This window comes from Aquarana catesbeiana, linkage group LG05 (genome assembly GCF_042186555.1).
Source record: "Aquarana catesbeiana isolate 2022-GZ linkage group LG05, ASM4218655v1, whole genome shotgun sequence".
In the NCBI taxonomy this organism is placed as follows: domain Eukaryota; kingdom Metazoa; phylum Chordata; class Amphibia; order Anura; family Ranidae; genus Aquarana; species Aquarana catesbeiana.
Window position 1 is genome coordinate 249,998,938 of NC_133328.1, and position 16,385 is coordinate 250,015,322.

The 16,385-nt window shown below is 44.9% G+C and overlaps 1 protein-coding gene across 8 annotated transcripts in view; it reads right to left on the minus strand.

The window, feature by feature from the left end:
* Positions 1 to 16,385, minus strand: part of CTNND2 (catenin delta 2) — a 1,213,609-nt gene that overhangs the window by 639,800 nt on the left and 557,424 nt on the right. The window lies entirely within an intron of this gene.

Genomic DNA, 16,385 nt, shown 5'->3' on the forward strand with positions numbered 1-16,385 from the left:
TATATATATATATATATATATATATATATATATATATATATATATAGTGCTATTCAGGGTAAAAATGAGAAAGCAGTAAAGATAACAGCAAACCCCCTTGAACTCAAATAATTATAAAATACGGGGGTTTAGTGGTGTTATTTTATATTGACATACATTTTATATTTAAACTGTAGAGAAACAAATGCTTGTTAATCTGTCAATTATGACTTCTGAAGACACATTAAAAAATGTTGGCTGTAAACTTTTTCACATAATGTAAACTAGTATTGAAAACCATCTCTAGAAATACATGTACTCTTTGACTAAATAATAACCTGTACTTTTAAAGCAACAAAATAGCTGTTAACATTTCTAACTAATAACATACCAATTATTTCTTTATTACCTGGGTTTTAAAGAGTTCTAGAATACATTTATTAGCAGGTTTTTCTGTTTCTAACAACCTCACAGAATTAATATCCGTGCCTGTGCTGTCCAGGTTTTTAAATGTGACCATTAGAGACATAAATTGAAACCTAGGAAATGTGGAGCACTCCAAACTACTTCTGATCTTTTAGATGAGTGATATAGTGATCAAAAGCAGACTGGTGCTTTTGTTATACAGTACATAGTAATCTTATTATGTGTAGCTGCATTACTCTGTAATAGCTGATATAGAAGAATTTATACAGTGATTTAGTTGGCCTGGTAATTGGTGGAGATTCTGTACAATGCCATTAGTTAGTCCACAGGCAGGGCACACAGATGCGGCCATAAAGGTATTGTAAGCAGAGTGAGTAGCTGCTATAGTGTCCCCTGATAGGTAGCAGAGGTTCACCCAGGGCACAGACTAAGTACCATTGGTCTTTCACCTGAGCAGTCTGGAAGGAACGATGGCTAGGAACCCATGGGCCCCAGTTTTCTTTGCTATGAGTGGGCTCCAGGTCGCAGCTTCTGGAATAGCCCCACCATGGGGTGGCAGGAACATTTAGTGCCATTTGATTAGGAACTGAAGTCGCCCTGCAACACATTTTGAATTCACAAAGGCTTTAACCTCAAACTCTTCAGAACTGCGCACAAGAACATGAAAAGGCAGAGAAGGAAACCTGCCAGTAAAGAAGTCCACGGTTACTGGCTTAATATAAGAGATAAATGACATTGGGTGAATCTCTAGTGACTGTGAGCCTAACTGCTACAGAGTTGACAATCTTTTTAATTGGTAACAGGTCAATAACTTAGAGTCCAGTTACTTGGAGGAGCAATGTAGCTTTAGATCCCCAGGCGAAAAGTAGGAGCCCATCTCTTCTTGTCAGCCTGGATCTTAGGCAGAGGTTTAACCAGATAAAGGCACCTCTGTAGTTACTGTAGGTTACAGGCTAGGGAGGCAAGATGGTTTTGTACACTGGAGACAGAGAATTCAGGGGAACAGTTTAGCAGAGTAGCAGGGTGGAATCCATAGTTGGCAAAAAGCAAAGACTGGGGGGAGACTACGTACAGGGCACTGTTGTTGTCAAACTGAGTCAAAGTGAGCAACAGGGCCCGATTTTCCTGTGAAGCAGGAGAGAAGATATAGTTCTAGGATCTGGTTCCTTCTCTCATTTTGACTGTTCATATGTCTATGGTAACGAGATGACAGGGATGATTTTCAATTTTCTGCCAAATTTAAAGGTAAACTGGACTCCTATTTCTGAAATGATGTTATTCAGTACCCCATGAAGTCTCACAATCTCCTTGAGAAAGATGTCAGCAATGGCAGAAGCCAAAGTGGTACTCTTTATTAGAAGGTGCGCAACAGGGTTAATGTCCCTGGAAGTGTCTGTAATATGATTTGGCATTGCTGGGACATTGGTCAAAACAGTGTAAACTGAAGTTCAATGTTCAATGTAAAGTTTAATGTTTCTAAATGTAAAAAAAAGTAGAGTACAACATTGAGGATACAGTGTTGACCAGCACTATAGAGGAAGAAGATCTGGGAGTACCTATTTCAGATGATTGCAAAATGATGAAACAGTGTGGCCAGGCAGTGGGAAAAGCAATAAGAATTCAAGGATGCATCAGTAGAAGGGTCACCAGCAGGAGGAAGGAGGTCCTGATTCCTCTATACTGATCTTTAGTTAGACCTCATTTAGATTACTGTGTCCATTTCTGGAGATCTCGCTTACAAAAAGATATTAATAAGAGAGAAGGAGTCCAGAGATGGGTAACAAAAATGGTGAAAGGTCTGAGATCCCTCAAAACATATCAGGAGTGACTTCAACAACTTAATATGTACAGTCTAGTGTACAGTATAGAGCAGGGATCTCCAAATCATTGCCTTCCAGCTGTTGCAGAACTACACGTCCCATGAGGCATTGTAAAACTCTGACATTCACAGACAAGACTAGGCATGATGGGAATTGTAGTTCCTGAAAAACTGGAGGGCCATAGTTTGGAGACCCATGGTCTAGAGCAGGGATATGCAATTAGGGGACCTCCAGCTGTTGCAGAACTACAATTCCCATGAGGCATAGCAAGACTCTGACAGCCACTAGCATGACACCCAGAGGCAGAGGCATGATGAGACTTGTAGTTTTGCAACAGCTGGAGGTGCGCTAATTGCATATCCCTGGTCTAGAGGAAAGAAGGGAAAGGGGAGACATGATTGAAAACTTTAAATACATCAAGGGGGCGAAGAAGGCTCAAGGCTTTATTTTCAATATGAAACCAAGATCAAGAACACGGGGACATAACTTCAAACTAGCAGGAGGAAAGTTCAACACTGATCTTAGAAAGTAGTATTTTACTGAAAGAGTAGTTGATATCTTGAATAGACTTCCAGCAGAGGTAGGGAGTCAATCAACAGTAAGTGAATTCAAACATGCTTGGGACATAGATGTATACTCATACAAAAAAATTAACAAAAAAAATACAAAAATACGTATACATGAAAAAAAAAAAGACAAACTCGATGGGCTACTTAGCTTTTTTTCTGTTATCACTTTTTTATGTTTCTAAGTGAAGTGTGTCACTTTGATGAGACAATCTACCACCACCAGAATTGAGTTATACCCTTCAGATCGTGGAATTTCCACAATGAACCCCATCACTAACGTGGGCAAAGGGTTTAAAAGACACCCAAGGTTTGGACTGGCTGCTCTTAGCATGAGTGCACTCTGAAACCTCCACCAGAAGGTCCATAATATGTTCTGAGTCTTGGAGATGCTGAAGTGCCCTGCAAGTGGTAGAACATGCCAGGCACTAGAAATTATCTGCTGAAGGATTTCAGGGAAGAAAACGTTGTTTTCATGCAGCAGAATATTACCAGAATGGTAGAGGTCTAGTTCTTTTGGGACTGGGTAAGTCTTGAAAGTCTCCTGAATCTGGACTAGCAGGGTGGGCAGGATCATTTAAAAGTTCTCATCTGAGAGGATGGTATTGGGTGGCACAGGTATAGCATCGTTGAAGTATATAAAAGACAGTGTTTTGGGCTTCCTAGTTTTGGTCCAAGGCTGATAGATCACCTGAAAATCAAACCAGCAAAGGAAGAAAGCCCATCTGGCCTGGTGTGGCCTGAGGTGATTGGCAGCTCTCAAGTACTTAAGATTTTTGTGGTCAGTTATAATAATGATTGGATGGACTGTTCCTTCCATCAGATAACGCAATTCTTACAGAGATACATAAATGGCCAGCAACTCCCTGTTACGGATGTCAGAGTTCCTATCAGCTGAGCTCCTTTTACATGAGAAGAAAGTGACTAGGTATAAGAGGGCCTTAGGACTAGAGCAGACAGCTCCTACCGTGTTTTTAAAAAACACCTACAACCAAAACAAAGGACAAGGCAGGGTCCCGGTGTTTTAACCTCTTGCAGACCAGTGCACAACGATATACGTTGGCACAATGGAATGGCTGCGCAAATGGGCGTACAGGTATGTCCCCTTTAAGACACGCCATTGTGGCCGCGCAAGCGCCCGCCACATACTCCGTGACCGTGCCCGCAGGTCCCGCAGACTAGATGTCTGCTGGTGTACTGCAATCGTGTCATGAAGCAGCAGAACGGGGAGATGTAAACAAGGAATTTCTCCGTTTTGCCTAGTGACATGACAGAGATCTACTACTCCCTGTCATCGGGAGTAGTGATCGCTGTCATGTCAGTGGTAGCCCATCCCCCCAAAGTTAGAATCACTCCCTGGGACACACTTAACCCCTTGATCACCCCCTAGTGTTTAACCCCTTCCCTGCCAGTGTCATTTATACAGTAATCAGTGCATTTTTATAGCACCGATCACTGTATATATGACAATGGTGCCAAAATAGTGTCAAAAGTGTCCGATGTGTCTGCCATAATGTCGCAATCACGATAAAAATTGCAGATCGCCGCCATTACTACAAAAAAAATTAATAAAAATGCCATAAATCTATCCCCTATTTTGTAGACACTATAACTTTTGCGCAAACCAATCAATATACGCGTATTGCGATTTTTTTTTACCAAAAATATGTAGAAAAATACATATCAGGGTAAACTGAGAAATTAGTTTTTTTTATATATTTTTTGGGGATATTTATTATAGCAAAAAGTAAAAAATATTGCTTCTTTCAAAACTGTCTTTTTTTTGTTTATAGCGCAAAAAATAAAAACCGCAGAGGTGATCAAATATCACCAAAAGAAAGCTCTATTTGTGGGAAAAAAAAGGACGTCAATTGTCAGTTAAAACGACGCAGTGCCGTATCGCAAAAAGTGCTCTGTCAGGAAGGGGGTAAATGCTTCCGTGGCTAAAGTGGTTAAGACAGCAGCAGATATAAACAATGACTGCAAGCTATCAAAAGCAGACTGGGCTTTGGGTGAATAGGAAAAGAGAGTATGTGAGCTGGTAAGTCACATGAGAGCAGCGAAAATGAAGAAAAAGCCCTAAATTTGCGATAGAGGTTCATGAAACCCAGAAAATGCTGGATTCCCTTTTTAATGACAGGAGCTGGCCACTCTAGAACTGCCAATTATAGGGTACATAGTGACACCTTCCATTGAGATGATTAGTCCCAAGAAGTGTTTTTCTTTTTTCAAATTCACATTTTTCAGCAGGATGCTTAAGACTTTTTGCACATCATCTTAGTATTAAATTATTGTCCAAGTAAATGACCAGGTAAATATCTATAAAATCCCTAAAGATGTTTTTTTACAAAATGTTGGAAGGTAGCCAGGGCATTGCAGAGCCCAAAGTTACTCAAAATGTCCAGAGTACGAAAGGCTGTCTTCCACTTATCTCCTTCTCTGATTCTGATTAAGTTGTAAGCCCCACAGAGAGCCAGCTTGGTAAAATCTTGGCAGATTGGAGATTTTGGAAGAGTTCAAGAACAAATGTAATTGGGTAACAGTTCCCAATGATAATTTTATTAAAGTGTATGTTACCCCAACATTTCATATATTTCTGATGAGTGTCTGTGTTACCATGTAATTGCATTAAAATGTATCCTGTTTGCATTGCTCCTTTGTGTGAAATTGCTGGTGATCCTGCCAGTCCCCCTGCTTTCCTAATTCAAACTGACCACGATAGACACTATAGCACATCCAATCCAGCGTGGTCAGTGTGCTTTTTTTAATTCTACATGGAAGTTAAACCTGCCTGTATTCCAGTGAACAGACTTCTGCTGACATGCCCCCCTGCAAAGCTAATCACTAGGAATATCAGTGTACAACAGTTTCTCTGTCTCCTGCTCACACAGACCCCCCTCCCACCCTTTCCCCTCTTTGTAGTATCCATGGGATCCAGAAGACAGAACTATGCAATAAAATCCATACCTATAATTTAGCTTTAAATGTTTTTCAATTGACAACTTTAGAGTAGCTATAGATGTCTGCACCAGAAAGGAGTCAAACTGAACAATCATAAATAAAAAGTGTGGAGGGAGAGTATCTACCTCTTTTTATTATCAAAAACATCCAAGAAAATAGTTATAGACCTGTTATCTATTTGGTGGGTAAGTTATTCCACCACACTTGACAAATGTTTTTAAGTCAATTTACCATGGCGAATATTTATTTTCTGCCATGGAGTTGTTTTTTGTATTACTGTATACAAATGACGTGTTCTTTCTAGAGATATCCTAAAAAATATGTTGGTCTCCTGAAGAAGTGAATATTGCTTCACGAAAAGTGTTAGGATTCCAACCAATTATTTCTTCGTGTATACATGTTATAACTACGTTGTATTCTTTAACGTATTCTATGTAATTTTGATATAATTTTAACCAATCTTAAACCGTGTTAGGGGTTCTTTACTGTTAGATTAGTAGGGATATGGAACTCCCTTCCACAGTTGGTGGTGCCAGCAGAGAGTGCAGATAAATTTAAAAAAACTTCTATATGCGTTTCTTAAAGAACACAATGTTTAGGGATATATAAAACGGTAGCAACATACACGCACTCAAGTTGAACTGGATGGACTGATGTCTTTATGCAACCTTATGTCAGGGCTGGGCTCAGCCCTTCCTTCTCTGAGCTAGCCGCTCAGCTGCCGGCTAATTGCCAGTTCCTTTCTCTCCACAGTGACTCAGCTGTTGATGATCTGCTTGTCAGTCCTGGCTACTTAGGCCAGGTTTACACTGGTGCGACAAACGCTATGACATTGGGAGCTCATGTCGCATGACGTGTGAAAATCAATGTTTCCCTATGGGAGCCGTCTTAACTGGTCCGACACAAGTCGGTCCAACTTTGAAAATGCTCCCTGTACTACTTTGGTCTGACTTTGATCCTACTTCAGCCCATTGACTATCATTGAAGTCGGATCAAAGTCGGATTGCCGTCTTGCATGATCCGACTTTGGCTCTGATGATCTTGAGGGGGAACTCCGCGCCAAATTTTAAATAAAAAATCGGCATGGGTTCCCTCTCCAAGAGCATACCAGGCCCTTCGGAAAAAACGGCGTTGGGGTCCCCCCAAAGTCCATACCAGACCCTTATCCGAGCACGCAGCCCGGCCGGTCAGGAAAAGGGGTGGGGATGAGCGAGCGCCCCCCCCCCCCCTTCTGAACCGTACCAGGCTGTATGCCCTCAACATGGGGGGGTGGGTGCTTTGAGGCAGAGGGGCGCCCTGTGGCCCCCCCACCCCAAAGCACCTTGTCCCCATGTTGATGAGGACAAGGGCCTCTTCCCGACAACCCTGTCCATTGGTTGTCGGGGTCTGCGAGCGGGGGGCTTATCAGAATCCGGGAGCCCCCTTTAATAAGGGGGCCCCCAGTTTCCGGCCCCCCCGCCCTATGTGAATGAGTATGGGGTACATCTTACCCCTACCCATTCCCCTAGGAAAAAAAGTGGCAATAAACAAACACACTAGACAGGTTTTTAAAGTAATTTATTAGGCGGCTCCGGGGGGTCTTCTTCCTACTTCGGGGGTCTCTCCTCGCTCTCCGGCCTCTTCTCCGCGCTCTCCGGTTCTTCTCCGCGCTCTCCGGTATCTTCTCCGGGCTCCTCCGACGTGGCCCGGTCTTCTCCATCGTCTTTTTCCTTCTTCTCTTCTTCTGATGTTGACACAACGCTCTCTCCCGCTGTAATGCCGTGTGCGCGGTGCGCAACGACTTATATAGGCATGCGGCGTGGTCACCGGTGATGTCACCCGATGACCCCGCCCCTTATGAGGTCACGACTCAGGGCATGATGGGGTGGTGACGTAATAAGGGGCGGGGTCATTAATGACCTCGCCCCATGCCTATATAAGTCGTTGCGCACACTGCATTACAGCGGGAGAGAGCGTTGTGTCAACGACGGAAGAACACCGGAGGGAAGAAGCTGACGGAGAAGACCGGGCCAACGCTAGCAAAAGAGCTGGCAAAAGAGCAGAAGACAGCGGAGGAGCCCGGCAGAAGATACCGGAGAGCGGGGAGAAGAGGCCGGAGAATGCGGAGAAGTCAGAAGAGACCCCCGAAGTCGGTAGAAGATGCCCGGAGCTGCCCAATAAATTACTTTAAAAACCTGTCTAGTGTGTTTTTTTTTTATTGACACTTTTATTCTTCAGGTGAATGGGTAGGGGTACGATCTACCCCATACTCATTCACATAGGGTGGGGGGGCCGGTATCTGGGGGCCCCCTGGATTCCGATAAGCCCCCCACCCACAGACCCCGACAACCAATGGCCAGGATTGTCAGGAAGAGGCCCTTGTCCTCATCAACATGGGGACAAGATGCTTTGGGGTGGGGGAGGCCACAGGGCACCCCCCTGCCCCAAAGCACCCAACCCCCCATGTTGAGGGCATGCAGCCTGGTATGGTTCAGGAGGGGGGGCGCTTGCTTGTCCCCACTCCTTTTCCTGACTGGCTGGGCTGCATACTCGGATAAGGGTTTGGCATGGATTTTGGGGGACCCCCACGCCGTTTTTCGGCGCAGGGGTTCCCTTTAAAATCCATATCAGCCCGAAGGGCCTGGTATGCTCTTGGAGGGGGAACCCATGCCGTTATTTTATTTAAAATTTGGCGTGGAGTTCCTTCTCAAGATTCATACCAAACAAATTGCCTGATATTGGCGGGGATCCAAGTCGGATCCCCGTTCATTGAAAGTCGGACGTACGTCAGCTTCAAGTCGCAGGGCAAAGCCAGATCCAAAGTAGGACCGCTGTTGTGTCGCACCAGTGTAAACCTGGCCTTAAAGCCATCCTGCTCATTTCATCTCTGCCTTTGCCTTTGGTCACATCTCAGAGACTTTCTCCTGCATTCCTGTTGAAGACTTGCTCGGCTGACGTCCCTTCTGGCTCCTGATCCTGCTTGCTGTACTATTACGTTGATCTCTGGCTCTCTGACATTGGCATTGGCTGACTACTCAATCTGGTTACTGAACTCTGGCTATGTATTGACTACGCTTACTCTGTTTACCTTTTTATTATTATTAAACAAGTGTGATTAACTGTACTTCTGTCTCGGTCTGATTCATGATTTCTAAAAGTAGGCGAAGGCCATGAATTCAGAAGATGCAGTCAGTCCACTTGTTGGTAATATTTTTGCCAGATTGGATGACCAGGATCACCGCATGGATCAGTTTGCCTTGGCATTACAAATGCTCCTGAGTCGCACAGCTCACCTGGAATCTTACACTATGGCTGCTCCAGTACAACCTGTGTTGCAGGCCGTCCCTGCTGCTGCTCCAGTCTCTGTGCAGGCACCCACCTCAAGTATTACCTCTATAAGTGGCATGTCTGGTTCTGCTCTGCTTCCCCAGTGATTTGGGGGCGATCCAGTTCAATGCAGAGGGTTTCTCAACCAGGTTGAGATATACTTTGAGATGCTGCCCCAGGCGTTTCCCACGGACAGAAGCAAAGTAGGTTTCATGGTATCTTTGCTTTCTGAGAGAGCCTTGGCCTGGGCAAACCCTCTATGGGAGACACAAAAACCCGTGGTCCTGAGTCACCCACAATTTGTGGCTTCCTTCTAAAGGGTATTTGACGTTCCTGCACGCTCCGCTTCTGCTGCTAAGAGCCTCATGTCCATCAGAGAATGAGAACTGTTGCCAATTAAGCCATTTAATTTCGTACTCTGGCAGCAGAGGTTGCTTGGAGCCCGAGATATACCCACTGAGCTGGAGAGGTTGATCACATTTGAAATCCTCATTGACACCAGACTCAGAGAAAGACTCTCTTTTAAGGAGCGCTGGCACAAGCCTCCTGTACATTTGTCTCCGAGCTTTGCAGTCCCACCCTTGCCTCCCTCACCTCCCATGCCTCCTGGTACCGAGTCAGTCTGTGAAGATGAACCCATGCACTTGGGCTTCACGTGTCTCTCTGCGGATGAGAGAGCACTTAGGAGGAGGGAGAGATTGTGCCTTCATTGTGGCTAGGCTGGTCACTTTTTGAAGTCTTGTCCTACCCGTCCAGGGAATGCCCGAACCTTGAGGTCCTGTCACGGACAGACCTTAGGTGGCGTTGTTTCGTCTCCAGTTTCCCAGAAAGATAAGCCCCTGGTTTCGATTACCCTGTCTTGGGCTGAGTCATCCGTCGAGATACAGGCGCTAATCGACTGCAGGTCTGTTCGCTGATGCTGCCTTTGTATCGAAGCACTCGATTCCGCTGCAGCTGCATGACACTCCACTTGCCATTGAGGCTCTTGACAGGAGACCTCTACAGCCTACCCATGTGACTCATGAGACTGTTCCGTTGTCCATGGCCGTAGGGGCCCTTCACCATGAGATAATCCAATTCCAAGTTATTTCCTCACCGCTGGTTATTGGTTATCCTTGGTTACAGAGGCACAACCCTTCTTTTGATTGGCTCTGTGCTGAGGTTCTGTCCTGGTCGCCACAGTGCAGTGAGAGATGCTTCCAGAAGGTAGCCAAGGTCCTGTGCACCTCTTCACTCTCCTCCCTGCCGGAGGAGTACCGTGATTTTAGCGATGTCCTTGACAAAGGTCAAGCCGGTACTTTGCCTCCACACCGATCGTATGATTGCGCAATTGACCTTCAACCTGGTGCCATACCCCCTCGTGGCCGGGTTTACCCTTTGTTGGTCTTGGAGGATAAGGCCATGGAGGAGTATGTTGCAGACACACTTTCTCGAGGTTTCATCCGCAAATCCTCGTCTCCTGCTGGTGCTGGTTTCCTTTTTTGAAGAAGAAGAGTGGTGAACTGAGACCTTGTATCGATTATAGGGGTCTCAATCATTTCACGATTAAGAATGACTATCCCATTCTGTTGATTACGGAGTTATTTGACCGCCTCAAGGGAGCAACGGTTTTCACAAAGCTTGATTTGAGAGGGGCATACAATCTTGACAGGATTAAGGAGGGCGACGTGTGGAAAACTGCGTTTAATACCAGATCAGGTCATTATGAGTATCTCGTAATGCCTTTTGGCCTTTGTAACGCTCAGGCAGTTTTCCAGGAGTTCATTAACAATGCCCTCCGAGATTTGTTGCAGTTATGCGTGGTGGTTTATATCGACAATATCCTCATATTCTCCAAGTCCCTGGAGAGCCACCACACAGATGTCTGTCGTGTGCTCCAGAGACTAAGAGAGAACAATCTCTATTGTAAATTGGAAAAGTGCGAAGTCCATTGTGAACAGGTTAAATTACTGGGCTATGTCATTTTCACTGCTGGTTTTTCGATGGACCCAGTGAAACTTTCAGCGGTCCTACAGTGGCCTCAACCCGTGGGTTTACGTCCTCTGCAGCGTTCTCTTGGCTTTGCCAACTGTTATCGGAAGTTTATTCGTAACTTCTTGTCTCTGGTCAAGCCGCTTACTGATATGACCAGGAAAGACGGCAACCCACAGAGTTGGCCTACGGAGTCCATTAATGCCTTTGAGAGTCTCAAGGCTGCCTTTGTTTCTGCTCCTGTGTTGACACACTCTGATCCTATGTTGCCTTTGATCCTAGAAGTTGATGCTTCTGAGACTAGAGTTGGCGCCCTTCTGTCTCAACGTCCTAACTCTGAGTAAGCTATGCATCCGTGTGGCTACTTTTCCAAGAAATTGTCACCGGCAGAGTGCAATTACGAGATTGGTGACAGAGAGCTGTCGGCGATCATATTAGCCCTGAAAGAATGGAGACATTTCCTTGAAGGTACCACTGTGCCGGTTCTCATTTTACTGACCATAAGAATCTCAGATTCTTGTCTGAGGCCAGGCGCTTCTCTCCCAGGAGGGCACGATGGGCTCTTTCTTGTCGAGTTGTAATTACATTGTCTCATTTTTACCCGGTACTAAGAATGTAAGGGCTGACGCCTTGTCAGGACAATTTTCCTCCACTTCCAAGATGGAGTCCGTTCCGGTTCCTGTGATTCCTCCTGTTCGTATTCTGGCTACGGTTTGCACCAGACTTACTTCTCCTTTGGGTGACAAAATTCTTGCTGCTCAGGTCGATGCTCCTCCTAAGAACCCTTGTGACTGCTGCTTTGTTTCCGAGAGTCTCCACACTGCTGTGCTCCAGACTTACCATTCTTGCAAGGCTGCTGGCCACCCTGTGAAGAATCAACTCTTTTAGGCCATTTCCCAACAATTCTGGTGGCCTAGTCTACGTGCTGATGTAACCGCCTTCGTAACTGCCTGTTCCGTGTGTGCTCAGAGTAAGACTCCACGACACCTTCCAGTGGACCTCCTACAACCAATACCCAATGGAGAGAGGCCCTGGTCCCACCTGTCTATGGATTTCATTGTGGAGTCACCCAACTCCCAGGGCAACACAGTTATCCTTATGGTGGTTGACCGGTTCTCGAAAAAGTTGCACTGTATTCCACTCAAGAAGTTGCCTACTTCTAAGGAACTGGCTTCTATTTTTGCTCGGGAGATCTTCCGCTTACATGGGCTACCCAAGGTGATTGTCTCAGACAGGGGTAGTCAGTTTGTGTCCTGGTTCTAGCGAGCCTTTTGTGCACAGTTGGGTATTCAGCTTGCTTTCTCCTCTGCGTATCACGCGTAGTCTAATGGGGCCACAGAACGAGCCAATCAGACCTTGGAGCAATTCGTACGTTGCTATATTTCTGACCATCATAACAACTGGTCAGACCTTTTACCGTGGGCAGAGTTTGCTCACAATAGTGCCTTGAATTTAGCTTCCCGATTGTCCCCGTTTATGGTGAACTATGGTTTCCAACCTTCCGTGTTGCCTGCCTCGTTTGTTCCGCAGAGTATTCCTGCATTAGAGGAGCATCTCCGTGGCCTTTGTTCCACTTGGGCACAAGTCCAGGAGGCTTTGTGACATGCTAACGATAGGTACAGACTCCATGCTGGCCGCAGACGCCTGCCTGCGCCTTCCTACCAGGTTGGGGACAGAGTCTGGCTGTCGTCTCGCAACCTCCGACTTCTTGTTCTTCTTTGAAGTTCACACTTCGGTTTTTTTGGGCCTTTCCGTATCCTTCGCAGGATTAACCCAGTGGCTTACACGTTAGACCATCCTCCTAGTATGCGCATCTCTAATGTGTTTCATGTCTCCCTATTGAAACCTTTGGTCTGCAACTGCTTTACCACCTCGGTGCCACGTCCTCCCCCTATACAGGTTGAGAACCATGAGGAGTATGAAGTACAATCCATTGTTGACTCCTGTAGGTTCCGTGGGCACATACAGTACCTGGTGCACTGGAAGGGGTACGGTCTGGAGGAACGCTCTTGGGTCTCATCCTCGGACGTACATGCCCCTGTCCTCCTCCGTGATTTCCATAGATGTTTTCCCCTCAAGCCCGGTGGTCCTCTGAGAGGGAGGAGTCGTTGAGGAGGGGTACTGTCAGGGCTGAGCTGAGCCCTTCCTTCTCTGAGCTGGCCGTTCAGCTGTCAGCTAATTGTCAGCTCCTTTCTCTCCACAGTGTCTCAGCTGTTGATGATCTGCTCGTCAGTCCTGGCTACTTACAGCCGTCCAGCTCATTTCATCTCTGCCTTCACCTTTGGTCACATCTCAGAGACTTTCTCCTGTGTTCCTGTTGAAAACTTGCTCAGCTGATGTCCCTTCTGGCTCCTGATCCTGCTTGCTGTACTACTACGTTGATCTCTGGCTCTCTGACATTGGCATTGGCTGACTACCCGATCTGGTTACTGAACTCTGGCTATGTATTGACTACGCTTACTCTACCTTTTTATTATTATTAAACAAGTGTGTTTAACTGTACTTCTGTCTCGGGCTGATTCATGGTTTCTGACACCTTACTATGTAACTATATGTTAGATAATACAAAAGATCAAACATCATCTGTTTATGGAGATAAAATACTGTATTATTGTGTACACAGTATCGTATACAGTTGGATTTGACCATAAGGCCTCGTTCACACCATGGTGCAGAGACGTTAGTTTTTCTGTGAGCGTTTTACGAAGGGGTTAAAGAAAACAATGGTGCTCTATGTGCCCTGTTCACACCACAAGGTGCTGATCTTTTTCTGCGCAGGTATCTACAATGTGTAAGCAGTTTTCTGCACAGAAGCAAAAAACTAACATGAAATCAGCATTGGTTTGAACAGGGCACATAACTGATGCACAAGAAAACTGATGTCAACAAGCATAAAAACTCACTGGAACATGCATGAAAAATGATATGAAACTGATGTCTCTGCAAGTGAAATCTGCATGGTTTTCCCATGATTTTTTATGCACATATGGTGTGAACGAGCCCTTAAAGACCCTGCAATACATCAAAGATATAGATTATTTTAACACGAAACCCCTGCTGACAAGTTATGTGGTATTTTCACTTCTTTACGACTAGATATTAAGCAATAGTCTTAAAATCCACCTGAAGAAAAAACTTTACATAACAATATAAAAACAATATTTGGCACAGCAATCAAGCAGAAACACAAGATTGTTTGTATGCCCTACACAGTTATGTCTTTATCTCATATCCCTGTTGGTAATCAGCGTCACATACATTACTTAAAGTGGGGTTCCACCCAAAAATGGAACTTCCGCTTTAAGGGAGGTGACCCCCTGACATGCCACATTTGGCATGTCATTTTTTTGGGGGGAGCAGATACCCTCTTTTTAGAGGGTCCCAGCTCCCACTTCCTCCCAGCACACCGCGGCACCGGAAGGGAGATCACATCTTCCCCCTCCCTCTCAGCAATCATCGTCACAGGCCCCAGATGATTGCCCGGCCAGGCACAGCCGGGCGCCCACAGTTACAATGCCGGCACTGCAGAGAGGAGGGGGAGACGAGCAGGGCTTCGTTTCCCTGCAACACTGGACCCTGGGACAGGTAAGTATTCGATTTTTAAAAGTCAGGGGCTGCAGTATTTGTAGCTGCTGACTTAATTTTTTTTTTTTTTTAAGCAGAACTCCGCTTTAAAGCTCCAAGAACTGGAAACCTCAAATGATTCTTTCCCCACCATCATCCTGCAAGGCCCTGGCATAACATACACATACATACACATATAAGCCAGGGCAACCAAGTCAGATATTTCACTATATATAGGCAAATGGCCTGTGGGAAGAATACTTAGAGGAAAACAAATGATCACTGAGTTGACCAAAAGGAAGGGATGAAACTGCCTCTCAAAAGACCTTACCAGAGTAGATGCTAAAATGGTGCAAAAAAAAGCACGCAGGATCTGTTGACACCAAGCTGGGGAGTGGGAACTAACCAATTTTTCTGTGCCTGCTCTTTAAGTCCAACGCTGGCAAAGATAAGGGCCTGAGTGGTGATGTCACTGCTGACATCAACCCTGTGTGGAAGCACAGTGTCAATAGTGATACTCATGCACCTTTGTGATACAAAACCACGCTTACCCTCTAAGAAATCATGCAAACCAATGAATCAAATAACCAAACACAAAAATAATAGAACAAAATAGTCTGTGAAAAAACTTCACAAAGAATCCAAAAATGTGCCAAAGTAGATATCTCACAAAGTGGCAGTGCTCAAAAAGTGTCAGTGCTGCAAAAAATACTTTCTTCTATAATAAAGTGTCACACTCTTTATCACCAACACTCCACTGTGTGCAAATTGTTCCCTTGCCCCCGTGAGACCACACTCACCAAAATGGAGATGACCACCCTGGCTTATACCAAGGTAGGTCTATAATGCTTGTTCCACTGCGCCGCTGTGCGTGACAATATTGCTTTAGTTACATAGTTACATAGTAGGTGAGGTTAAAAAAAAGACACAAGTCTATCCAGATCCACCTGTGTGTGTGCGTTCATGTTAATAGCATATTGTATACCCCTGTATTTTCGTTATGATCATTAAGATACCAATCTAATAGTTTTTATTTTAGGGATGCACCGATACCATTTTTCTTACGAGTACCAATATGTACTCACCGATACCAATTACTGATACCTACCGCAACTGTTTTGTTTATACTTCAGCTGTCAGCAATGGTACAAAGCATTAAAAAGTCATTTACAAATGAAATAAATTTATTTTGTTTTTTAATTTTGCACTTTTTTAATGTGAAATGTGTAAGTATATGTTAATATATATGTAAATGAATGAAAATATTCACTAACAGAAGAAACAATTAAAACTTTTTTTTGTTTTATCGAAAATATTTAAATGGAGTAGAATAAGGAGTTAATTAAGGCTGATTAGAGTAAATTGAGGGTTAATAAGGGGTTAAACAGAGTAACATTTGTTCATCCCCACTGACAGCGCAAAGAACCAAGCCTGAAAGTATCGGTTTCAGGTATAGGTGCATTTGCACGTGTACCAATAATTGTGCAAATACTCGGTATCGGCACCGATAGCGATACCGATACTAGTATCAGTGCACAGTTTTTTTAAATTATCGATGCTCCCCACTGATACCACTGCTTGTGGAAGAGAATTCCACATCCTTACCGCTCTGACAGTAAAGAACCCTCTACGCAGTTTAACCGCTTGCCGCCGACCCACCCACCGTCAAATGACGGAGGGACGGTTCGGCTCTCATTCTGGGTGGACGTCATGACGGTGCACCGGCGATTGCGCCATGTTGCTAGGACACAGGGCGACCCGATCTCTGTAAAGAGCCGGTGGCGTGGCTCTT